Source organism: Triticum aestivum, chromosome 6D, assembly GCF_018294505.1.
Source record: "Triticum aestivum cultivar Chinese Spring chromosome 6D, IWGSC CS RefSeq v2.1, whole genome shotgun sequence".
NCBI lineage: Eukaryota > Viridiplantae > Streptophyta > Magnoliopsida > Poales > Poaceae > Triticum > Triticum aestivum.
In genome coordinates this window covers 131,855,646-131,882,639 of record NC_057811.1, presented here as the reverse complement: position 1 = coordinate 131,882,639, position 26,994 = coordinate 131,855,646, and positions in this window count along the sequence as shown.

Genomic DNA, 26,994 nt, shown 5'->3' with positions numbered 1-26,994 from the left:
CTATAGAGATAGATCAAAACGCTTGATAAGTTTTTTCAATGAGTTCATACCTTGACAAGATTTTGAAGTAGTTCAAAATGGAACAGTCAAAGAAAGAGTTCTTGCCTATGTCATAAGGTGTGAAATTGAGTAAGACTCAAAGCCCGACCACGGCAGAAGATAGAAAGAGAATGAAAGTCATTCCCTATGCCTCAGCCATAGGTTCTATTAAGTATGCCATGTTGTGTACCAGATCTATTGTATACCCTACATTGAGTTTGGCAAGGGAGTACAATAGTGATCTAAGGGTAGATCACTGAACAGCGGTCAAAATTATCCTTAGTGGAATACGGATATGTTTCTCGATTATGGAGGTGACAAAAGGTTCGTCGTAAAGGGTTACGTCGATGCAAGTTTTGACACTAATCTAGATGTCTCTAAGTCTCGGTCTAGATACATATTGAAAGTGGGAGCAATTAGCTAGAGTAGCTCCGTGCAGAGCATTGTAGACATAGAAATTTGCAAAATACTTACGGATCTGAATGTGACAGACCCGTTGACTAAAATTATCTCACAATCAAAACATGATCACACCTTAGTACTCTTTGGGTGTTAATCACATAACGATGTGAACTAGATTATTGACTCTAGTAAACCCTTTGAGTGTTGGTCACATAGAGATGTGAACTATGGGTGTTAATCACATGGTGATGTGAATTATTGATGTTAAATCACATGGCGATGTGAACTAGATTATTGACTCTAGTGCAAGTGGGAGACTGAAGGAAATATGCCCTAGAGGCAATAATAAAGTTATTATTTATTTCCTTATATCATGATAAATGTTTATTATTCATGCTAGAATTGTATTAACCGGAAACATAATACATGTGTGAATACATAGACAAACAGAGTGTCACTAGTATGCCTCTACTTGACTAGCTCGTTGATCAAAGATGGTTATGTTTCCTAGCCATAGACATGAGTTGTCATTTGATTAACGGGATCACATCATTAGGAGAATGATGTGATTGACTTGACCCATTCCATTAGCTTAGCACTCGATCATTTAGTATGTTGCTATTGCTTTCTTCATGACTTATACATGTTCCTATGACTATGAGATTATGCAACTCCCGTTTACCGGAGGAACACCTTGTGTGCTACCAAATGTCACAACGTAACTGGGTCATTATAAAGGTGCTCTACAGGTGTCTCCGAAGGTACTTGTTGGGTTGGCGTATTTCGAGATTAGGATTTGTCACTCCGATTGTCGGAGAGGTATCTCTGGGCCCTCTCGGTAATGCACATCACTTAAGCCTTGCAAGCATTGCAACTAATGAGTTTGTTGCGGGATGATGTATTACGGAACGAGTAAAGAGACTTTCCGGTAACGAGATTGAACTAGGTATTGAGATACCGACGATCGAATCTCGGGCAAGTAACATACCGATGACAAAGGGAACAACGTATGTTGTTATGCGGTCTGACCGATAAAGATCTTCGTAGAATATGTGGGATCCAATATGAGCATCCAGGTTCCGCTATTGGTTATTGACCGGAGACGTGTCTCGGTCATGTCTACATAGTTCTTGAACCCGTAGGGTCCGCACGCTTAAAGTTCGATGACGGTTATATTATGAGTTTATGTGTTTTGATGTACCGAAGGTAGCTCGGAGTCCCGGATGAGATCGGGGACATGACGAGGAGTCTCGAAATGGCCGAGGCATAAAGATCGATATATTGGACGACTATATTTGGACTTCGGAAAGGTTCCGAGTGATTCGGGTATTTACCGGAGTACCGGAGAGTTACGGGAATTCGCCGAGGAGAAGTACTGGGCCTTATTGGGCCATACGGGAATAGAGGAGACAGGCCAAAAGGAAGGAGGCGCGCACCCCCCCCCCTCTGGTCCGAATTGGACAAGGGGTGCAGCCCCCTTTTCCTTCTCCCTCTCCCCCTCTTTCCTTCTCTCCTACTCCAACAAGGAAAGGAGGAGTCCTACTCCCGGTGGGAGTAGGACACCCCCCTTGGCGCGCCCTCCTCCTTGGACAGTCGCCTCCCCCCTTGCTCCTTTATATACGGGGGCAGGGGGGCACCCCATAGACACAACAATTGATCGTTTGATCTTTTAGCCGTGTGCGGTGCCCCCCTCCACCATAGTCCACCTCGATAATACTGTAGCGGTGCTTAGGCGAAGCCCTGCGTCGGTTGAACATCATCATCGTCACCACGCCGTCGTGCTGACGAAACTCTCTCTCAACACTCGGCTGGATCGGAGTTCGAGGGACGTCATTGGGCTGAACGTGTGCTGAACTCGGAGGTGCCGTGCGTTCGGTACTTGATCGGTCGGATCGTGAAGACGTACGACTACATCAACCGCGTTGTGCTAACGCTTCCGCTTTCGGTCTACGAGGGTACGTGGACAACACTCTCCCCTCTCGTTGCTATGCATCACCATGATCTTGCGTGTGCATAGAATTTTTTGAAATTACTACGTTCCCCAACACGTGTAGCCTATCGGCCCGATGTCCAAAGGTCTAAACCGGGGTAGTTTTGTAACTTCACCAAGACGCCAGTCTCAACCGCCTCCGAGAAGCATTCATACGCCGTGGGCGCCTAAACACCCATGCGCTCGGCCAAAATCTATCCCGCCCACACTGGGGACACCTGAGATTACTGTCCTACCCCCAACCCGCAATATGTCCGAAATTTTAGATGGGGGCAAAGTTTGTAACTTTCCCCAAATTTCAAACAAGCGCGTCCCAAACCGAAACATTGTTCCCCCTTAGTTCCCCGCCTCCCTCTGTTTCCCCATTCATACTTCGTGGGCGCCAAAACGCCCTCTCCACCAGCCGCGAAACCCCAGCCTCCTCCGTCCTCCACCCCATAGCGCCCAATCCACCGCCGCCCTCCTCCATCACGCCGGAGCCGGTACCCCGACATCGTCGTCCAATGCAACCGCAACCGCAACACCCTTAAGGACTTAGCAGCTGAAGCCGTGGCAGAGCTGCCTCCACGCCGCCGACGCCGACGTGCGCCATACCAGAACTACTCCGACCACGTCGTCCTGCGCCTCACTGCTGCCGCTCCACTGTCGCAACCGTCCACCGCACCGGAGCTGTTCCCGCTATGCCGTTGTTCGCCACCTCAGATCTGCTTCCCCGCCGCTGATACACGGCCACCGCACCACACTCAACAACTTGGCTATGGGTTCGTCCAAGGCTGCACCGTCCTCCACAACTTCTCATTTCCAGCGAACCACAAGAAGATCGTTGGAAAAACAGAAGGAGGAGACAGCACTGCCAGCAGAAAGAGGTACTCCTCTTCCCTTACTCGTGCAAACCTTACGTCTCTGCTCACACCGTATTCATCCTACGAAATAAACTAGTTGAGCGTTTCTTACTGCATCTTCTTCGTGATACTAAATGCACAAGCTTTCCTCCCTTTACTATTTCACATTTGCTAGAGGGCAGTAGCCCACCTGGATTTCAATTCAGGGTTAGTCGAACCGCAATTTAAAGAAGCAGCACCCGCTTAGGCGCGCGGAGCACCTAGTCCGCCTGTTCGCCGAGGAAGCGGCGCATCGGTGTCTATCATAGGTGTGTGGGGCGCAGGAGCTGCTTGCGCCCGATCAGGAGGTCGGCGGGGCTTGAATGGATGGACGGGGGGTGGTGCTAAGCACGGCGGTGCGGTGAGGTCGAGGGCGCAGGCAGGGGACTGGGCCGGTGGTCGCTGCCATTTCGAGGAAGATCGTCAACACTGACTGGCTGGAGGTAGATGAAGGCAATCTGCACGTTCTTTGTACATCGGACGGTGCGGAAAAAATGGACTGGCCTATTTGTTTTCAACCGAATGTTATTTTCATAGAATCCTGTAGTAATTTAGTGTGCCATGCATGTTGTAGAGCTATCATATGTCTCCCGTCATTTATTTCTCACCGACCTGCTATCTGCTACCTTTACATTGTACTAATTGTGCACACACTTCACCCATACTCACACTATTGTTTTTTTATGCATGGGTATTTCAGACTCTGATGCAGTGTTGATGAATGCTGAAAATAAAAGACAGAAGTCACTCCAGTGTCATTTGAAGATAAGCACTAAGCTTTTCAGCGCTCTAAAGGATGCACTATCAGCAGTTGGAGACAGTAAACGTAGCTCTGTAGTTGATGACCTCAATTGCCACACACAACCATCCCAGGTGCTTGCTTTAACTTCGCTGTCAAATGTGGTTGCATGTTGCATATGGTGTCTAGCTTGTATTGCTTCCAATTTGGTTAAATTGCATCTGCTTACTTTACACATTATACCTTTGATAATGACATGCCTTCCTGTTTTTGATACATACTACATATGTCTATTAACCATGTTCGTACATCAAACTAATGCTATTTTGTATCCCTCGTCAATCTCTTATGATGAGACAGTCACCCGAGTGGGTTACTGTGAGACGCCATACTCGTTTAAAGAGTGCAGTCATCCTCCCCACATGATTCTCAAGAAACAGCAAGGCTAAATGAAGAAAGTCAATGTAGCTCTCTAGTTGATGACCGCAATTCCCCCACACCACCATCACAGGTGCTTGCTCTAACTTCGCAGTGTGATATCTGGTTGCATGTTGCATACGGTGTCTAGCTTGTAATGCTTCTAGTTAGGGTAAATTGCATCTGCTTAGTTTACACATTATACATGTGAATATGACATGCCTTCCTATTTTTGGTACACACTACATCTATGTGTTAACCTTGTTCTTACATGAAACTACCTCTCTTTTGTATCCTGCATCAATCACTTATGATGAGTCACCTTTATTCGTTGCATATTGCATATTATTTCTAGCATGTTGCCATGTATTGCTTCTAATTTGGTCAAATACATTTGTTAGGGCACCCTTTTAATTTGGCAGAGTGATATTGGTTTCATCTTTCATATGGTTTCTAGCTTGCATTGATTCTAACAAGGTCAAGCACCTTGTGCTTAGTTTACACTTTATACATCATACATGTCAATATGTCACGCCGTCCTGTTTTTCATACATATTCCATCCTCCTATCATGCGGCTGCCTTACATGAAAGTAGTGTTCGTCAGTATCATACATAAATGAGTTCTGAAGAGCAAATTTTATTTCTTTTCTTGTGGGTTTGACTTGACAAGGCAAAATCAAGAAAGAGGAAGGAAAAGAGTAAGGAAGGCGATGATGGTGGTCCTCTGCAGCAACGTAAACGGAGCATCTGTACCGATTCTCCTTGTACTGATAGTGCATTACAAGGTCCAAGTCTCCGCTCCCCTACTCCACCATCCAAGGTGCTTGCTCTAACTTGGCAGTGTGATATTTGGTTGCATGTTGCATATGGTGTCTAGCTTGTATTGCTCCTAATTAGTATAAACTGCATCTGCGTAGCTTACACATGATACGTGTGAATATGACACGCTTTCCTGTTTTTGGTACATACTATATCTGTCTATCACACCATGTTCTTACATGAAACTACTCTTCTTGTGTATCCTGCATCAGTCACTTATGATGGAACACCTTTAAGTTGGCAGTGTGATATTGGTTTGCGTCTTGAATATGATTTCTAGCATGTATTGCTTCTAGTTTGATGAACGCCACCTATGACGAGATAGTTTTAACTTGGCAGAGTGATATTGATTGCACCCTTCATATGGTGTCTAGTTTGCAGTGCTTCTAATTTGTTGAAGTGCCTTCTGCTTAGTTACCACATCATAGGTGTGAATATGTCAAGCCGTCCATTTTTTCGTACATATTCCATCCTCGTATTATGACTTTGCCATTCATCAGAGTAGTGTTCGTCAGTATCATGCATCAATGAGTTCTGAAGAGCAATTTTTATTCCTTTTTCTTGTGGGTTTGACTTGACAAGGCAAAATCAAGAAAGAGGAAGGAAAAGAGTAAGGAAGGCGATGATGGTGGTCCTCTGCAGCAACGTAAACGGAGCATCTATACCGATTCTCCTTGTACTGATAGTGCATTACAAGGTCCAAGTCTCCGCTCCCCTACTCCGCCATCCATGGTGCTTGCTCTAACTTGGCAGTGTGATATCTGGTTGCATGTTGCATATGGTGTCTAGCTTGTATTGCTCCTAATTAGTGTAAACTGCATCTGCTTAGCTTACACATGATACGTGTGAATATGACACGCTTTCCTATTTTTGGTACATACTATATCTGTCTATCACACCATGTTCTTACATGAAACTACTCTTCTTGTGTATCCTGCATCAGTCACTTATGATGGAACACCTTTAAGTTGGCAGTGTGATATTGGCTTGCTTCTTGGAACACCTTTATTCATCTTCTTGTGGTTTTGACTTCAGAAGGCAATATCAGAAAATAGGAAGGAAAAGAGTAAGTTAGGGGATGTTGGTGGTCCTCCGCACCGATGCAAACAGAGACTCTCTAGATTTGCCACTGCTACTGCTAATGAAGTTGAAGTCCCAAGTCTACATGATGAGTTCATCTCCCGTACTCCACCATCGCAGGTGCTTGCTCTAAGTTGACTGTGTGATAATTGGTTTCATGTTGCATATGTTGTCTAGCCTGTATTTCTTCTATTTTGATTAAATTGCACCTGCTGAGTTCATACGTTATACATGTGCATATGACATGGCGTTCTGTGTCTAGAATACACTGCATCTATCTATCATACCATGTTCTTACATCAAAGTACTGCTGTTGTGTATCCCGCATCAGTCACTCATGATTGGACACTTTTAACATGGCAGTTTGATAGTGGTTGCATCTTGCATTGATTTCTATGTTGTACTGCTTCTAATTTTTCGAATTGCCACTTATGACAAGACACTTTTAACTTGGCAGAGTAATATTGGTTACATCTTTCATATGGTGTCTAGCTTGCATTACTTCTATTTTCTTAAAAATCCTTCTGCTTAGTTTACACATCGTAGCTGTGAATATGTCATGTCGTCCTGTTTTTCTTACATATTCCATCCTCATACGGTTGTCTTACATCAAAGTATTGCTTGTCTGTATCATGCATCAATGAGTTCTGAAAAGCGATTTTATTCTTTTGTGTTGTGGGTACGGCTTGACATGGAAAAGTCAAAAAAGAGCAAGGAAAATAATATAGTAGGGAGTGGTGTTACTCGTCGGGTGAAACGGAAAATGATCTGCCGTCCAGATTCTGCTGGTGCTTATAGTGCAGTAGAAGGTCCAAGTCCACCGGCTAAATCTACAAACACAGTATCACCTGCTCCACCAGCTGCAGTATCCGCTTCAACTGTACCAGCATCTCAACGAGTTACTCGTTCATTTGCTCCGGAACTGGCCAGTTCCCAAGCTGCCTTCACACCTAACAGTACTTCTGAAGCACTGCTGACACAACAGGACTTGGCAAGATCAGATGAACCTCATGAGCATCAACACCAAGACGGTACCTGACCGAGCCAATTTGCAGTTGCATGCTCCTTTATATGTACTCTCACAGTTTGATGTACACTAACACTTTCCATATTCGTTGTTGAACTAGCACCACGACGCAAGCGGAAACAGACATCAGGGATAATGCTTGACAGATTAACAAAATCTAAAGGAGGAAGAATGGAGATCCATTTTGAGGCAGGTTTAAAAAGGCCACGTGATGCTACAGAGTCAGCCAAGTTAGTATCAGAGGCAGCCGTTGCCGTTAGGTGTCATGCACGTATCCTCCCAACGTGGATCCAGTACAGGAATGAGAAAGACAATACCCAGTTTAACACCTTCCTTGACCATTTATCCGTAAGTAATGTTATTCATCGCAATTAGTAATATTGTCTTGCTCTGTCCCATACTTTCTAGCTTCCTCCTAATAAGACTCACATTCTTTTTTCAACAGATGAGGTTCAAGTTGGATCCGAAAGATGATGCAACTAAACAAGCATGCACTCATGTTTTTCAGTCTGCTCTGCGACAGTATCGGTACCACCTTAGAAAATCTCACTTTGAAGGCAAGGCTAACAATGAAATCGCCCAAACATCTCCAGTGGAATATATTACAGATGAAGACTGGACAGCCCTCGTTAAACACTGGTCTGATCCAAAGTATCAGGTAGGCTATTTGTATTTGATCAGACCACATATTGAACTTGTATTTATGTATGTGCCTTACAAGTGTATCTTCTTCTAGGCTAACTGTCTGAAGAACAAGACCAACCATTCTAAAGTGAAATTCCAACAGACAACAAGATCTCGTAGCTATATTGCACACTGCGAGGCTCTTGTAAATAGTTGCTACTTCCTTCTTTTTTCTGTGCCATATTATCGTATCTATATTGACTTGTTCCAAATACAGAGGAAAGCCTGTGCGGACCAAAAAGAACCTGAACCGAATGCAGTGCAAATCTTCAAGGATTGCCACACCAGCAAGATGAAGGGCATGAGCACACCAGTCCAAGCCGCTGTTGTAAGTCCTTACTCCTCCCGCCTTTGAACTGATTGGTATTGTGATGTGTTCATTTAACTACTTGGTTTGCAGCCAATGTCAGTTACTCTGTTCACTTTTATACACAGTTGTCTTAACGTATCATTTCACCTTACATGGTTTAAAAGAGATGAAGGATATTCTTTTGGTCTAGATCTGTATTCTAGTTGTTATGTTCACGTGCGCACACAATGATAAAATAGCCTGTTTGTTTTATATCTGTTTGCCCATGATATGAATGATGTCATACTATGTTCATCCTACTTTAAACCATGTCTCTTTATCCTTAGATGTCAACGAATGTGAGGAAATAGACAATACAGTAGGCATGCTACATGGACATATGTTCCGAAAGTGATTTTATTATGTAGTTGGCACTACAATACATGCTAATGTATTACAGTGGTTCACCAAAATAAGTTATGTACAAACGTGTAACCTACTTTGTTTGTTTTTGTCTCATTAGTAACTTATCTGGTACACTAATCTACAAGTTCAAACTTTCAGGAAGCTATGGAACAAATGATTGAACAGCCACAACCATCTGAAGGTGACGAGGCTACCACAGGCACAATGTCACCTCTTGCTGCAGTGCGTCAGTATCTCTCCACTAACAGTGCAAAAAGCACCTTCCTGCGTAATTCTGGGTTGGTTGTCAAGGTAACCTCGTCCAAATCGCCTACTGAACAAAATCTTCCTGCTAGACAGAGTGATATATGTGTGCTCCAGACACAAATCCAATCCCTAATGGACTTCATTTTGGAAACAAGAATAGTGGTTGACAAATGTCGTCAAGATATGATGGTTTTGAAACCAGACTATCAGACATTCGCTTCGTTGTTCAAGAGCAATGGCGGAAAAAAGGTGAAGATCGTGCTGCTCCATCAGATTCTACAGCCTGGAACATTAGCACTCATGTCAAATGATCTGTGCTTATATACATCTAATGGTGCTTTTATCCGCAAGGACTGTAAACTTTATGCCAACAGGCCTTTTTGTTGTATGGTTGGAATTTATTTTGTTGTGATACAGCATTTATGATATTGCCAAAGGTTGCAATAATTACGACGCTATTTTTGTATAGTGTAGGTTTATCTTAGTAATGTATTCGGCCGAAAGCTTTGTAGGAGCCCAACATGCCAACATTCGTCGGGCCCATTCCAATTGGGCTAAAAACGATTATGGGCTGAAATTTGCATGTAGCCCACTAAAAATATTTGGGCCTAAATCAGCATAAGATTTCATATTTTTCTGGTAGGCATGTGCCCATAGTGGGCCTTTAACAGGCCTAAACATAATTTGGGCCCTCAGTAGTAATAGGCCGTTTATAGGTGTAAATATCTCGAGCCCATAAAAAACATGGGCCTTTAAAAGACCGAAAGTGAGTTTGGGCCCTGATTGTGCCAAATAACCCACTGGTCTTAGCAGGCCGAAATGCTGGCCCATTTACGATGCGGATCTTTCACAGGCCAAAATTTGGACGGGCCGTAAATGCGTCGACCTAATACACGGGCCTTTAACAGGCCGGAAGTTTGGTCGGGCAAGATTATCGTCATTTTTATATGGGCCGTTAATGGGCCCGATGTGACGTTGGGCCACATATGGCCCATGGATTTCGTCCGACATTAACAGGCCGAAAGTGGCCCAAATCTATAGTGGGCCTCTAACAGGCCGAATGTCAAACATTGTCGAATATGACCCAAATCCTTCACGGTCGTTTATGGGCCGAAAGTTTCAATGGCCTGTAAATAGGCCCAAATGAAGCAAGACCTTTAACAGGCCGGAAATACACTGGGCCGTAATTCAGCCCATATACTTAGCGGACTATTAACGGGCCAGAAGTGACCATGGGCCGCGATGGTGACAAGTTCAGGACAGGTCGTTGACGGGCCGATTTGACACTAGCCGTACGGGCCTTAACTGAGAATGTTGGGCCTTCAGCTGGGCCGGCCCATTATGGTCTGCAAAATCTTGTGGGCCTTTAGCTGGGCTGGCCCATTGTGGTCCGCTAAATCTTGTGGGCCTTTAGCTGGGCCGGGCCATTATGGTCTGCAAAATCTTGTGGGCCTTTAGTTGGGCCGTCCATTATGGTCCGCTAAATCTTGTGGGCCTTTAGTTGGGCTGGCCCATTTAAACTTTATGGGCCACTTTTGGGCCCGTCCACGTGTCAACATATCATAGGCCCATCTCGACCGTTGGGTGAGTGACACCTGTGCCAACGCGGAGCTGACGCGTGGTTCCGTCGGCCAATGAGAATTTTACACGTGGAAAATCGGCATTGGTCGTGGCTGTTAGCGGGTTATCGGATCCAAAACCGGACCCGATAGCTAAACGAGTCCCGTTACAGTGGATGCCATGTGTCGGTCACCCTTGATGAAAGCACTTCTATGATGTGCGATTTATCGTCATGGAAGTGGACACTTCCGTGATGATAATTTTGGTCATGTCATGGAATGTGACATCCCAAATTTCCAATTTGGAATGTTATACATAGGTCATTCATACATATCATATTTCATTGCATTTTTTTGTTTTGCGATCCTCGAAATTCTAAGCAACTCAAGGACCCACGGAGAGAGTTGGGGATTTTACTGTTTTCGTATTTGATTTTTATCGAATATTGAAACAAGGATCACCTTGGTCTTAATTATTTTTCTCTCCGAAAATATTTTGAATTAAAATATACGAGAGAGATAATATGACTTCTCCAAAATAAATGAAATATCGGAGGAAAAAAATTAAAATTAAATAAATATTTTTATTTAGATTTTATTTGCAATTTTATTTGAATTAGGAAAAATATGCATTTTTCAAAATTGCATTTTAGGGCTAAGAAAATGTCATCTTGTTCTAAATATTCCATTTAGATAGTGAAAATTTGTTTTGGTATTTTTAGATTTTTATTTATTTTTCTAGGATTTTTCCGGCGAAATTCGTTTAAAAAAATGCGCACCGACCTACCGGGCCGTGTCCGACCTGGACACTTGACCCGGCCGGCCTTATAAGCCACGCCCCCGTGACCCCGAGGCCCATCGAGCCGCCAGCCGCCGCCGCCGCCCCGACGCTGCCGGAGCCACGCCGCCGTCTCGCCGCCGCCGCGGACCTCGCCGGAGGTAGCCCCCGCCGCCGCCGGTTGTCGCGAGAAAACCATCCGGTTTATCTTTCAAAATCCTAGATCTCGTTTTGAACTATGTCACGCATGATTTGGAGTTAGCAGCCGTAGTGCATGCGCTCAAGAGCTGGAGACATTATCTTATTGGAAACCATTGTGATGTACACGGATCACAAGAGTTTGAAGTACATTTTTACCCTAAAGGACCTGAACCTCAGGCAGAGGAGATGGTTGGAGCTCATAAAGGATTATGATATGAAGTTGCACCATCATCCAGGAAAGGCCAATGTCGTAGCAGACGCTTTGAGACGGAAGAGTTATGCCAATACCCTCGTAAGCGGAGGATTGCCAAAGGAGTTAGCAGAAGATCTCAGGGAGCTACGTTTGGAGATAGTCCCTAGAGGTTTTGTTGCAACATTGGAGGTTCAATCAACGTTATTGGGGAAGATTCGAGAAGCTCAGAAGGAAGACAAAGAAATTGCCGAGATAAAGGAGAAGATGAGGGAAGGAAAAGCCAAAGGTTTTCGTGAGGATGAGCACGACACCTTGTGGTTTGAGGACCGTGTATATGTGCCCAATAATACAGAGATCAGGAAGTTGATACTACAGGAAGCTCATGACTCGCCATACTCGATACACCCCGGAAACACCAAGATGTATTTGGATTTGAAGGAACGTTTCTGGTGGACTGGAATGAAGAAGGATATTGCCGAGTATATAGCCGCATGTGATGTGTGTCAGAGAGTGAAGGCAGAACATCAGAAGCCAGCAGGATTACTGCAGCCTATGCCGATACCCGAATGGAAGTGGGACAAGCTTGGCATGGATTTTATCACCGGATTACCCAGGAACCGATTGGGATATGATTCTATCTGGGTAGTAGTGGATCGCTTGACCAAAGTAGCTCACTTTATCCCAGTGAAAACCACTTATACCAGTGCAAAGTTGGCCAAGATATACATGACCAGGATCGTATGTCTGCACCGAGTTCCGAGGACCATCGTGTTAGATAGAGGAACACAGTTTACTTCAAAGTTTTGGCACCAGCTGCACCAAACTTTGGGTACCAGGCTAGAGTTCAGTACAGCTTTTCACCCGGAGATAGATGGACAGACCGAGAGAGTCAATCAGATTCTGGAGGACATGTTGAGAGCTTGTGCATTAGATTATGGATCTAGATGGGATGACAATTTGTCGTACACGGAGTTCTCATACAACAACAGTTACCAGGCCAGTTTGAAGATGGCACCTTTCGAAGCCCAGTATGGAAGAAGATACCGAACACCGTTGATGTGGGATGAAGTTGGAGACCGCCAGTTGTTTGGACCGGATTTGATTAAGGAGTCCGAAGAGAAGGTTAAGCTGATTCGAGATAGACTGAAGGTAGCTCAGTCCAGACAGAAGAGTTATGCAGATTCAAAACGCAAGGAGGTAGTCTATGAAATCGGAGACAGAGCATATCTTCGTGTGTCACCACTACGAGGTGTTAAACGTTTTGGAGTTAAGGGAAAGTTAGCCCCGAGATTTGTGGGACCATACCGTGTTTTGGAACGCATGGGAGAGGTTTCCTACAAGTTGGAGTTACCCGAAGGACTGTCAGGAGTTCATGATGTGTTTCACGTTTCCCAGTTGAAGAAGTGCCATGCAGAGATGGCCGATATTCCTTTCAGAGATATAGTGCCCCTGGAAGCAATTCAGTTGGATAGTGATTTGACATATGAGGAGAAACCTGTCAAGATTCTCGAGTTTGCTAGCCGAGTTACCCGCAGCAAGGTTATCAAGTTTTGCAAAGTTCAGTGGAGCCACCATACTGAGGATGAAGCCACTTGGGAACGAGAGGATGATCTACGCAAGGACCACCCACACCTATTTTCTAGCCAACCCGAATCTCGAGGACGAGATTCATCTTAAGTGGGGTAGGTTTGTAACATCCCAAATTTCCAATTTGGAATGTTATACATGGGTCATTCATGCATATCATATTTTATTGCATTTTTCGTTTTGCGATCCTCGAAATTCTAAGGAACTCAAGGACCCACGGAGAGAGTTGAGGATTTCACTATTTTCGTATTTGATTTTTATCAAATATTGAAACAAGGATCACCTTGGTCTTAATTATTTTTCTCTCCGAAAATATTTCGAATTAAAATATACGAGAGGAGATAATATGACTTCTCGAAAATAAATGAAATATCAGAAGAAAAATATTAAAACCAAATAAAATATTTTTATTTGGATTTTATTTGCAATTTTATTTGAATTAGGAAAAATATGCATTTTTCAAAATTGCATTTCAGGGCCAAGAAAATGTTCATCTTGTTCTAATTATTCCATTTAGACGGTGAAAATTTGTTTTGGTATTTTTAGACTTTTATTTATTTTTATAGGTTTTTTTCGGCGAAATTCGTTTAAAAAAATGCGCACCGACCTACCGGGCCGTGTCCGACCTGGACACTTGACCCGGCAGGCCTTATAAGCCGCGCCCCCGTGACCCCGAGCCCCATCAAGCCGCCAGCCCCGCCCGCGAAACCCTAGCGCTGCCCCGCCGCCGACCTCGCCGGAGGTAGCTGCCGGTTTTCGCGAGAAAACCGTCCGGTTTTTCTTTCGAAACCCAAGATCTCGTTTTTATTTTTATTTTTATTTTTTAGATCGGTTTTGTTTCGGTTTTTCTCGGATCGGTTAAATAGCGGAGTTCGTCCGTACGTTCATTTTAACGAACGTTGTTCGTCCGTTAGTCACAGACAGCGAACGTTCGTTCGTTAGCCTGTTCGTTAGTTTTCTTTTTCCAGGGTTTTTCCGCGATTATTTTCGATCGCGATTTCTGCCCTAATCTTTGATCTAGGATAACTTTTAGCTCGTTTATCCAAATCAGGTGAAACAAGCGCCTAGGTCTTCGTCTCGAAACCCTCTTTCTGTTAAACCAACTTGAACAAGATTTTGGTACCGTGTGATCCTCCTATGGTCCGCCACCTAGGCTCAAAGGGATCATAAGATTATTCATGCTAGAAACTTCTGTGTGCAGCCACAAGCCATTATGGGCTCTGGCATAGTTGAGTAAGTTGCATGACCTATTCAAGTGGTAGGCTAGCAGATGTAGGGGATGTAGGTTGGTACTGTCTACCCGGGGTTTGAGTTAATGCTTCTGAAAGACTGTGTCTCGGTCATCCGTTTCTCAAACACCATGTAGTGCGAGAAATCCAACGGAGGAGATCGAGTCTTGTGGGGAAAAGTGCGCAAACCTCTGCAGAGTGTACAAACTAATCATGGTTAGCCGTGTCCCCTGTTATGGACATCTCGAGTATCTGGTACTTGAATTATTGATTTGATCTCATCACTCTAAATTAGTTTGTTGGGTTGATAATTACTTTCTAATTGGGATTGAGATGGGGGTACCATTCTCAATGTTTCAACCACCATGATAGTTAAATAAAATATATTCCTTTGTTGTAGGAAACAATTGGCTTTCCGCAAAACATTATAACCTTAGAGCCTCCACTAGCCAAATATGCATGTAGTGATAGCTTTTATGTGTGCATTGCTCTACTGTGTTATATTGCCAGCATATTCCATGTGCTAACCCGTTTTCGGGCTGCAATGTATCATGTTGCATACTTTTCAGACGACGAGTAAGGTGCCATAGGTCGTTTGTCATGCACTCAGCTATGCCGTTGGAGTTGATGGACTCACTTTATCTTCCAAGCCTTCCGTTGTTATCTTATTTAGATGGCCTTAAGCCATATTTATAGTAATAAGTTCTCTCTTGAGACATCTGATGTAATGAGTGTATGATTGCTACTCTATTATAAATCCTTCGAGTACTGTGTGTGTCAGCATTACCGATCCAGGGATGACACTGAACACAGAGATTTGACCGTCTGAGGTCGAATCGCTACAAGATGGTATCAGAGCACACGCTGAATGTAGGACACGACCACTAAGAAAAGCCATAGGTCACTCTTCTCTACTCATTTCTGACTCCTCTCCATTTTATACTCTTTAGGATGGCGGACTCGAGGAACAAGTTTGCACAGCCGGATGAAGACACACCCTTTGGATGACACTTGAAGGAAGTCTTGAGGTACCTGAACATTGGAATACCAAGCTTCACCGGGACCTACACCGCCACTTTACCAGAAGAGGAGCGATGGATGATCCGAGTTCAAGTTCCAGGAAGAACATTCACGCCAGTTACGGAGCCCATAGAGTTTTCCTTTGATGCACCCACCTGGAGTCTAGGAAAGAGCATGGCAGCCCACATCGCCATGGGACGCATCGGTGAAGTTTACCACAAGGATCTGAAGGATACTATCTACCAGATATGTGGGCGCCGAGACGAGCAATGGGAGATGATCAACACCAGGAAGGACAGGTCCATTGCAGCTTTCATCCAAGAGTTAAACCAGCACATTCGACGCCAGGAGAACCAGATGTGCGCAAGCATGATAGATTTGAAGAAGGCGATGACTAGGATCACCGATCTAGAAGAGGAACTCAAGTCTACACGTGATGGATATGAGGAGGAAATGACGATACTCGTGGAGAAGAATGACGACCTGATAAGAAAGATAGGAGTATTCCGGGGAGACCCCGCGCCAGGAGAAGACGACGAACCTAAGGAAATTCGTTCTAAAGACTACATCATCATCGACGACACCGACTCCGACCCTGATGGTATTGATGATGATTATGAAGACGAAGCTGGAGCGGATATCATGGAGTCTTCTACCGATCAAAATTTCTAGAATGACCACCATATGATTAGTAGTCTTTTCCCATGTATATAGTAGTAGTCCGAGCACTTTTGTAACGCTAGTTCTAGACTGATTGTATGCCCTTGCTTGACTGATTGAGTGATGTGATATGATTGTGCTTGTCTCATGTGCATATGGGTAGTGCTTTCTCACTAGACCTCATTTCTATTCTAATCTCTCCCCTCTAAACCCATCAGATGCCTCCGAGACGTGACACCAGATTTTTCTTCCCACCGGAGATCACCCAGTTGATCCAGCAGCAGAATGCCTTGATGCAGATATTAGTCCAGAACCAAGGCAACAACAACAACAATAACAACCCGCCACCACCACCTCCAGTTGACAACTTAGCCCGTTTTCTAAGGTTGCACTGCCGGTGTTTTCTAGTAGCACCAAGCCAATAGTTGCGGATGACTGGCTATGCAAGATTGGAAGGGAGTTGACCACCGCAGGATGCACAAATTATGAGAAGGTGCGTTTTGCCGCACACCAATTGGATGGACCAGCAGCTTCATGGTGGGAGAATTACAGCCACTTTCCCTATAGCCAATATCACTTGGGATCAGTTTCAGCAAGCATTCCGCACAACCCATGTGTCAACTGGAGCTATGAGCATGAAGAAGCGTGAGTTTCGCAATTTGCGCCAGGGAAATCGTATTGTGGCTCAGTACGTAGATGAGTTTAGTAAGCTATCTCGTTATGCCCCTGATGATGTGGCCACAGATGCCGCGAAGCAGGAGAAGTTTATGGAAGGGCTGAATGATGAGATGAGCATGCAGTTAATGGTGGCAACATTTAACAGCTACCAAGAGCTGGTAGACAAGGCTCTTATGATGGAAGGGAAGCAGCAGCAGATTGAGAGCCGCAAAAGGAAGTATGGACAAGGGAAGTACAATTCAGGAGCTCAGCAGAAGCCTCGTTTCACCCCAAACTCGGGAGGATTGACCCATAACCATGGAGGCCACACTCACAATGGAGGAAGTACGCATAACCACAGTGGCCCCAAGAATGGAAACGGGAATGGAGCAGGCAGCAATCAGAACCGCTCGAACCCAGCCACACCCGCCAAGAAGGATCAAAATCACATTACCTGTTTCAAGTGCGGGAAGACTGGGCACCACGCCAATGTTTGTCCGGAATTGAAGAACGGAAATGGCAATTGAAGCGCTGGGAAGAACCCAACCCTTTCAACAGTGGACAAGTGAACCACGTGAACGTGGAGGAGGTTGAAGAGCAGCCTGATGCAGTTATCGGTAAGTTTTTGGTTAAGTCATTTACCGCTCTTGTTTTATTTGGTACTGGTGCATCGCATTCATACATTTCAAGGGGGTTTGTGGACAAGTTTAAGTTACCCACCTTAGCCCTTAGGACACCCTTGCTAGTGAGCTCACCCGGTGCAGAGTATATGGCCAGCCGATGGTGCGATCGGATACCCTTAACCATTGGTAACCATATTTTCCCCTCCAACCTAATAATTTTGGAGTCACAAGGATTGGATGTGATACTAGGAATGGATTGGTTATTGAAGTATGGAGGAAACATTGACTGTGCTAGTAGGTCTATTCTACTCACCACCCCGGAGGGAAAAAGGATCAAGTATGTATCTAGGCATGCGCCTAGGAGGACTCAAGTAAATTCTCTCACGGGAGTTGTTCAGGAGGAAGTGCCCGTAGTGAAGGATTACCCAGATGTATTTCCAGAGGAGTTACCAAGCATGCCGCGAGATCGAGACATCGAGTTTTTGATAGAGTTGTTGCCAGGCACCGGACCAATATCGAAAAGACCATACCGGATGCCCGCAAATGATCTGGAGGAGATTAAGAAGCAGATTAAGGAGTTGTTGGAGAAAGGTTACATCCGACAAAGTTCATCACCATGGTGAGCCCCAGTGCTCTTGGTTGAGAAGAAGGATGGATCGTTAAGAATGGTGGTTGATTATCGTGCGTTGAATGAAGTGACGATCAAGAACAAGTACCCACTACCGATGATCAATGATTTGTTTGACCAGCTGCAAGGAGCTAAAGTGTTTTCGAAGATCGATTTGCGATCAGGATATCACCAGCTGAAGATCCGAGAAAAGGATATACCTAAAACAGCTTTCACACGAGGTATGGGTTATATGAGTATACGGTTATGTCTTTTGGACTAACTAACGCCCCTGCCTATTTCATGAGTATGATGAACAAGGTGTTCATGGAGTTCTTGGATAAGTTTGTCGTGGTGTTCATTCATGATATCTTGGTGTACTCGAAGAATGAAGAGGAACACAAGGAGCATTTTTGTTTAGTTCTCGAGAAGCTCAGGGAACATCAGTTATATGCCAAGTTTAGCAAATGTGAGTTTTGGTTGAAGGAAGTTGGACTTCTTGGACATGTTATATCAGGAGAAGGTATAGCAGTGGATCCCACCAAGGTCCAGTCAGTCACTGAGTGGTTGGCACCCACCTCAGTTGGAGAGATCCGCAGTTTTCTTGGACTCGCGGGATATTACCGGAGATTCATTGAGAATTTCTCCAAGATTGCGAAGCCTATGACGGCATTGTTGAAGAAGGACACCAAGTTCCATTGGACTGAAGAATGTGAAGCAAGTTTCCAGGAGTTGAAGAAACGTTTGACTACAGCCCCAGTGTTGATTCTGCTGGATATACGCAAGGATTTCCAAGTGTATTGCGACGCCTCTCGCTTAGGACTTGGAGGAGTACTTATGCAAGACGGAAGAGTTGTTTCTTATGCCTCAAGACAACTTCGACCGCATGAGTTGAACTATGCCACGCATGATTTGGAGTTAGCAGTCGTAGTGCATGCGCTCAAGAGCTGGAGACATTATCTTATTGGAAACCGTTATGATGTGTACACGGATCACAAGAGTTTGAAGTACATTTCTACCCAAAAGGAGCTGAACCTCAGGCAGAGGAGATGGTTGGAGCTCATAAAGGATTATGATATGAAGTTGCACTATCATCCAGGAAAGGCCAATGTCGTAGCAGACGCTTTGAGCCGGAAGAGTTATGCCAATACCCTCGTAAGCGGAGGATTGCCAAAGGAGTTAGCAGAAGATCTCAGGCAGCTACGTTTGGAGATAGTCCCTAGAGGTTTTGTTGTAGCATTCGAGGTTCAATCAACGTTATTGGGAAAGATTCGAGAAGCTCAGAAGGAAGACAAAGAAATTGCCGAGATAAAGGAGAAGATGAGGGAAGGAAAAGCCAAAGGTTTTCGTGAGGATGAGCACGACACCTTGTGGTTTGAGGACCGTGTATATGTGCCCAATAATGCAGAGATCAGGAAGTTGATACTACAGGAAGCTCATGACTCGCCATACTTGATACACCCCGAAAACACCAAGATGTATTTTGATTTGAAGGAACGTTTCTGGTGGACTGGAATGAAGAAGGATATTGCCGAGTATATAGCCGCATGTGATGTGTGTCAGAGAGTGAAGGCAGAACATCAGAAGCCAGCAGGATTACTGCAGCCTATGCCGATACCCAAATGGAAGTGGGACAAGCTTGGCATGGATTTTATCACCGAATTACCCAGGACCCGATCGGGATATGATTCTATCTAGGTAGTAGTGGATCGCTTGACCAAAGTAGCTCACTTTATCCCAGTGAAAACCACTTATACCAGTGCAAAGTTGGCCAAGATATACATGACCAGGATCGTATGTCTGCACCGAGTTCCGAGGACCATCGTGTTAGATAGAGGAACACAGTTTACTTCAAAGTTTTGGCACCAGCTGCACCAGACTTTGGGTACCAGGCTAGAGTTCAGTACGGCTTTTCACCCGCAGACAGATGGACAGACCGAGAGAGTCAATCAGATTCTGGAGGACATGTTGAGAGCTTGTGCATTAGATTATGGATCTAGTTGGGATGACAATTTGCCGTACGCGGAGTTCTCATACAACAACAGTTACCAGGCCAGTTTGAAGATGGCACCTTTCGGAGCCCTGTATGGAAGAAGATGTCGAACACCGTTGATGTGGGATGAAGTTGGAGACCGCCAGTTGTTTGGACCGGATTTGATTAAGGAGTCCGAAGAGAAGGTTAAGTTGATTCGAGATAGACTGAAGGTAGCTCAGTCCAGACAGAAGAGTTATGCAGATTCAAAATACAAGGAGGTAGTCTATGAAGTCGGAGACAAAGCATATCTTCGTGTGTCACCACTACGAGGTGTTAAACGTTTTGGAGTTAAGGGAAAGTTAGCCTCGAGATTTGTGGGACCGTACCGTGTTTTGGAACGCATGGGAGAGGTTGCCTACAAGTTGGAGTTACCCGAAGGACTGACAGGAGTTCATGATGTGTTTCACGTTTCCCAGTTGAAGAAGTGCCATGCAGAGATGGCCGATACTCCTTTCAGAGATACGGTGCCCTTGGAAGCAATTCAGTTGGATAGTGATTTGACATATGAGGAGAAACCTGTCAAGATTCTCGAGTTTGCTAGCCGAGTTACCCGCAGCAAGGTTATCAAGTTTTGCAAAGTTCAGTGGAGCCACCATACCGAGGAGGAAGCCACTTGGGAACGAGAGGATGATCTACGCAAGGACCACCCACACCTATTTTCTAGCCAACCCGAATCTCGAGGACGAGATTCATCTTAAGGGGGGTAGGTTTGTAACATCCCAAATTTCCAATTTGGAATGTTATACATAGGTCATTCATGCATATCATATTTTATTGCATTTTTCGTTTTGCGATCCTCGAAATTCTAAGCAACTCAAGGACCCACGGAGAGAGTTGGGGATTTCACTGTTTTCGTATTTGATTTTTATCAAATATTGAAACAAGGATCACCTTGGTCTTAATTATTTTTCTCTCTGAAAATATTTCAAATTAAAATATACGAGAGGAGATAATATGACTCCTCCAAAATAAATGAAATATCGGAGGAAAATATTAAAATCAAATAAATATTTTTATTTGCAATTTTATTTGAATTAGGAAAATTATGCATTTTTCAAAATTGCATTTTAGGTCCAAGAAAATGTTCATCTTGTTCTAAATATTCCATTTAGACGGAGAAAAATTGTTTTGGTATTTTTAGATTTTTATTTATTTTTCTAGGATTTTTCCGGCGAAATTCGTTTAAAAAAATGCGCACCGACCTACCGGGCCGTGTCCGACCTGGACACTTGACCTGGCCGGCCTTATAAGCCGCGCCCCCACGACCCCGAGGCCCATCGAGCCGCCAAACCCCGCCTGCGAAACCCTAGCGCCGCCCTGCCGCCAGCCGCCGCCGCCCGACGTCGCCGCCACCGCCGTCCGCCGCCCCGCCGCGCCGCCGACCTCGCCGGAGGTACCCGCCGCCGCCGGCCGTCTGGTTTTTCTTTCGAAACCCTAGATCTCATTTTTATTTTTATTTTTATTTTTTACATCGGTTTTGTTTCTGTTTTTCTAGGTTGGTTAAATAGCGGACGTTTGTCCGTACATTCGTTTTAACGAACGTTGTTCGTCCGTTAGTCACAGACAGCGAACGTTCGTTCGTTAGCCTGTTCGTTAGTTTACTTTTTCCAGGGTTTTTCCATGATTATTTTCAATCACGATTTCTGCCCTAATCTTCGATCTAGTATAACTTTTCGCTCGTTTATCCAAATCAGGTGAAACAAGTGCCTAGATCTTCGTCTCGAAACCCTCTTTCTGTTAAACCAATTTGAACAAGATTTTGGTACTGTAAAATTTGACTTTAGTCCAGATTAGTAATCGGATCTTGTTTCTTTTGCAGTTTGAGTTTCGTTGCTCCGTTTGATTTGATTCTTTTTGCAAACCGGAGTTCTTCAGTTGAACCTTCTGGTTAAATCTTCTTATTAGAGTTTTACCCATGCATCTTTACTTGTTTGCTTATGTATGCTATTGTTTTCTTGCGATAGAATTCCCGGAGTGCGAAGCATGCTACTACGAGTCACTAGGTTTTGCGGATCGTCAGCAAGGCAAGTAACACATTGATCATACTCTTTTCATACCCAGTTTTTATGCATTAGTTACAATCCTCAAACACTGCATGATTAGGATGTGATTAACTTGTGGGTATTGGGAAGTAGATGATGAGGTAGAACCTATTACCTGTTTTATTATCAAACCTTGGGAGTTACTTCTACGTTATGCTTATTGCTATGCTATGCTCGTAGACGTGGATTGGGTTTGAGTGTATCCATGACAGATGTGAGCTTATTAATTATTGGTTCAATTTAAGGTGGCAACTTTAATACACATCTGGGTGGATTGTTGGTTTTGGGCACCTGGGGTTATACCAGTGTTGTCCTAGGAGATCCCGGGGTTATACCGTGTGATCCTCCTATGGTCCGCCACCTAGGCTCAAAGGGATCATAAGATTACATGCTAGAAACTTCCGTGTGCAGCCACAAGCCATTATGGGCTCTGGCATAGTTGAGTAAGTTGCATGACCTCTTCAAGTGGTAGGCTAGCAGATGTAGGGGATTGATACGTCCATTTTGCATCATGCTTTTATATCGATATTTACTGCATTATGGGCTGTTATTACACATTATGTCACAGTACTTATGGCTATTCTCTCTTATTTTAAAAGGTCTATCATGAAGAGGGAGAATGCCAGCAGCTGGGATTCTGGCTGGAAAAGGAGCAAATATTGGAAACCTATTCTGCACAGCTCCAAAAGTCCTGAACCTCCATGAAAGTCATTTTTGAATTATTAAAAATTATTGAGAAAAGAAAGTACCAGAGGGGGCCCACACCCTGTCCACAAGGGTGGGGGCGCGCCCCTGTCTTGTGGGCCACCTGGTGGCCCTCTGGTGCCCCTCTTCTGCTATATGAAGGCTTTTACCCTGGAAAAAATCATAAGCAAGCTTTCGGGACGAAACTCCGCCGCCACGAGGCGGAACCTTGGCGGAACCAATCTAGGGCTCCGGCGGAGCTGTTCTGCCGGGGAAACTTCCCTCCGGGAGGGGGAAATCATCACCATCGTCATCACCAACGATCCTCTCATCGGGAGGCGGTCAATCTCCATCAACATCTTCACCAGCACCATCTCCTCTCAAAACCCTAGTTCATCTCTTGTATCCAATCTTGTATCAAAACCACAAATTGGTACTTGTGGGTTGCTAGTAGTGTTGATTACTCCTTGTAGTTGATGCTAATTGGTTTACTTGGTGGAAGATCATATGTTCAGATCCTTAATGCATATTAATACTCCTCTAATTATGAACATGAATATGCTTTGTGAGTAGTTACGTTTGTTCCTGAGGACATGGGTGAAGTCTTGCTATAGTAGTCATGTAAATTTGGTATTCGTTTGATATTTTGATGAGATGTATGTTGTCTCTCCTCTAGTGGTGTTATGTGAACGTCGACTACATGACACTTCACCATTATTTGGGCCTAGAGGAATGCATTGGGAAGTAATAAGTAGATGATGGGTTGCTAGAGTGACAGAAGCTTAAACCCTAGTTTATGTGTTGCTTCGTAAGGGGCTGATTTGGATCCACTAGTTTCATGCTATGGTTAGGTTTACCTTAATACTTCTTTTGTAGTTGCGGATGCTTGCAATAGGGGTTAATCATAAGTGGGATGCTTGTCCAAGAAAGGGCAGTACCCAAGCACCAGTCCACCCACATATCAAATTATCAAAGTAACGAACGCGAATCATATGAACGTGATGAAAACTAGCTTGACGATAATTCCCATGTGTCCTCGGGAGCGCTTTTCTCATTATAAGAATTTGTCCAGGCTTGCGCTTTGCTACAAAAAGGATTGGGCCACCTTGCTGCACTTTATTTACTTTCATTGCTTGTTACCCGTTACAAATTATCTTATCACAAAATTATTTGTTACCTACAATTTCAGTGCTTGCAGAGAATACCTTACTGAAAACCGCTTGTCATTTCCTTCTGCTCCTCGTTGGGTTCGACACTCTTACTTATCGAAAGGACTACGATAGATCCCCTACACTTGTGGGTCATCAAGACTCTTTTCTGGCGCCGTTGCCGGGGAGTGAAGCGCCTTTGGTGAGTGGAACTTGGTAAGGAAACATTTATATCGTGTGCTGAAATTTTCTGTTACTTGTTACTATGGAAACTAATCCTTTGAGGGGCTTGTTCGGGGCATCTTCGCCCCGACCAGTAGAGCAAAGAGTTGCTCCTCAACCTACTGAACCTATTGAAAATGTTTACTTTGAGATTCCTTCGGGTATGATAGAGAAACTGCTAGCTAATCCCTTTGCAGGAGATGGAACATTGCATCCCGATTTACACCTTATCTATGTGGATGAAGTTTGTGGATTATTTAAGCTTGCAGGTATTCCCGATGATGTTGTTAAGAGGAAGGTCTTCCCTTTATATTTGAAGGGAGACGCATTGACATGGTATAGGCTATGTGATGATACGGGATCTTGGAACTATAAACGATTGAAGTTGGAATTTCACTAGAAGTTCTATCCTATGCATCTTGTTCATCGTGATCGTAATTACATATATAATTTTTGGCCTCGCGAAGGAGAAAGCATCGCTCAAGCTTGGGGGAGGCTTAAGTCTATGTTATATTCATGCCCTAATCATGAGCTCTCAAGAGAGATGATTATTGAAAAAAAATATGCTTGGCTTTCTCTTAATGATCGCACAATGCTTGATACTTCCTGTGCTGGTTCTTATATGTTGAAGACTATTGAATTTAAGTGGGACTTATTGGAAAGAATTAAACGCAACTCTGAAGATTGGGGTTCCGACGATGGTAAGGAGTCAGGTATGACACCTAAGTTTGATTGTGTTAAATCTTTTATGGATACCGATGCTTTTCGTGGATTTAGCGCTAAATATGGACTTGACTCTAAGATAGTAGCTTCTTTCTGTGAATATTTTGCTACTCGCGTTGATCTCCCTAAGGAGAAGTTGTTTAAATATAATCCTCCCACTGAAGTGAAAGTAGTTGCACCTATTATAGTTGAGAAAAAGACTATTACTTATAACGATCATATCGTTCCTACTACTTATGTTGAGAAACCACCCTTCCCTGTTAGGATAAACGATCATGCTAAAGGTTCAACTGTTGTTCGTAAGAGTAATACCAGAACATATACACCTCCTGAGCAAATTAAAGTTGAACCTAGTATTGCTATGGTTAAAGATCTCTTGGTTGATAATATTGATGGGCATGTTATTTATTTCCGTGATGAAGCTGCTAATATCGCTAAACCAGATACTAAGATACATAGACCTGTTGTAGGCATGCCTGTTATTTCTGTTAAAATAGGAGATCATTGTTATCATGGCTTATGTGATATGGGTGCTAGTGCTAGTGCAATACCTATTTCCCCATATAATGAAATTATGCATGATATCGCACCCGCTGAAATAGAAGGTATTGATGTTACTATTAAGCTTGCCAATAGAGATACTATTTCACCAGTTGGGATTGTTAGAGATGTTGAAGTCTTGTGTGGGAAAGTTAAATATCCTGCTGATTTTCTTGTTCTTGGTTCCCCACAAGATAGCTTTTGTCCCATTATATTTGATAGACCCTTCTTGAATACTGTTAATGCTAGGATTGATTGCAAAATGGATGTTGTTACGATTGGCTTAGGGGATATGACACATGAGTTTAATTTTGCTAAATTTCGTAGACAACCTCATGATAAAGAATTGCCTAGTAAGGATGAAATTATTGGTCTTTCTTCTATTGCCGTGCCTCCTACTGATCCATTAGAACAGTATTTGCTAGACCATGAAAATGATATGTTTATGAATGAAAGAAGGGAAATAGATGAAGTATTCCTTAAACAGGGTCCTATTCTGAAACACAACTTACCTGTTGAAATCCTAGGGAATCCCCCTCCACCCAAGGGTGATCCCGTGTTTGAGCTCAAACCTTTACCTGGTAATCTTAAATATGCTTATCTTGATGAAAAGAAGATATATCCTATTATTATTAGTGCTAAACTTTCAGAGCAGGAAGAGGAAAGATTATTGAAAACTCTGAAGAAGCACCATGCAGGATATACTCTGGATGATCTTAAGGGCATTAGTCCCACCCTATGCCAACACAAAATTAAATTGGAAGAAGGTGCCAAAGCAGTTAGAGATCATCAACGGCGGTTAAATCCTAAAATGAAAGAAGTGGTAAGGAAGGAGATACTAAAGCTCCTTGAGGCAGGTATAATTTATCCCGTTGCCGATAGTAATTGGGTAAGTCATGTCCATTGTGTCCCTAAGAAGGGAGGTATTACTGTTGTTCCTAATGATAAAGATGAATTGATTCTGCAAAGAATTATTATAGGTTATAGGATGGTAATTGATTTCCATAAATTAAATAAAGCTACTAAGAAAGATCATTACCCTTTACCTTTTATTGATCAAATGCTAGAAAGACTATCCAAACATACACTTTCGGTTTTCTCAAATACCTATGTCAGCGGATGATCAATCCAAAACCACTTTTACTTGCCCTTTCGGTACTTTTGCTTATAGACGTATGCCTTTTGGTTTATGTAATGCACCTGCTACCTTTCAAAGATGCATGATGGCTATAATCTCTGACTTTTGTGAAAAGATTTGTGAGGTATTCATGGATGACTTCTCCGTTTATGGATCCTCTTTTGATGATTGCCTGAGCAACCTTGATCGAGTTTTGCAGAATTGTGAAGACACTAGTCTCGTCCTGAATTGGGAAAAGTGTCACTTTATGGTTAATGAAGGCATTGTCTTCGGGCATAAAATTTCTGAAAGAGGTATTGAAGTTGATA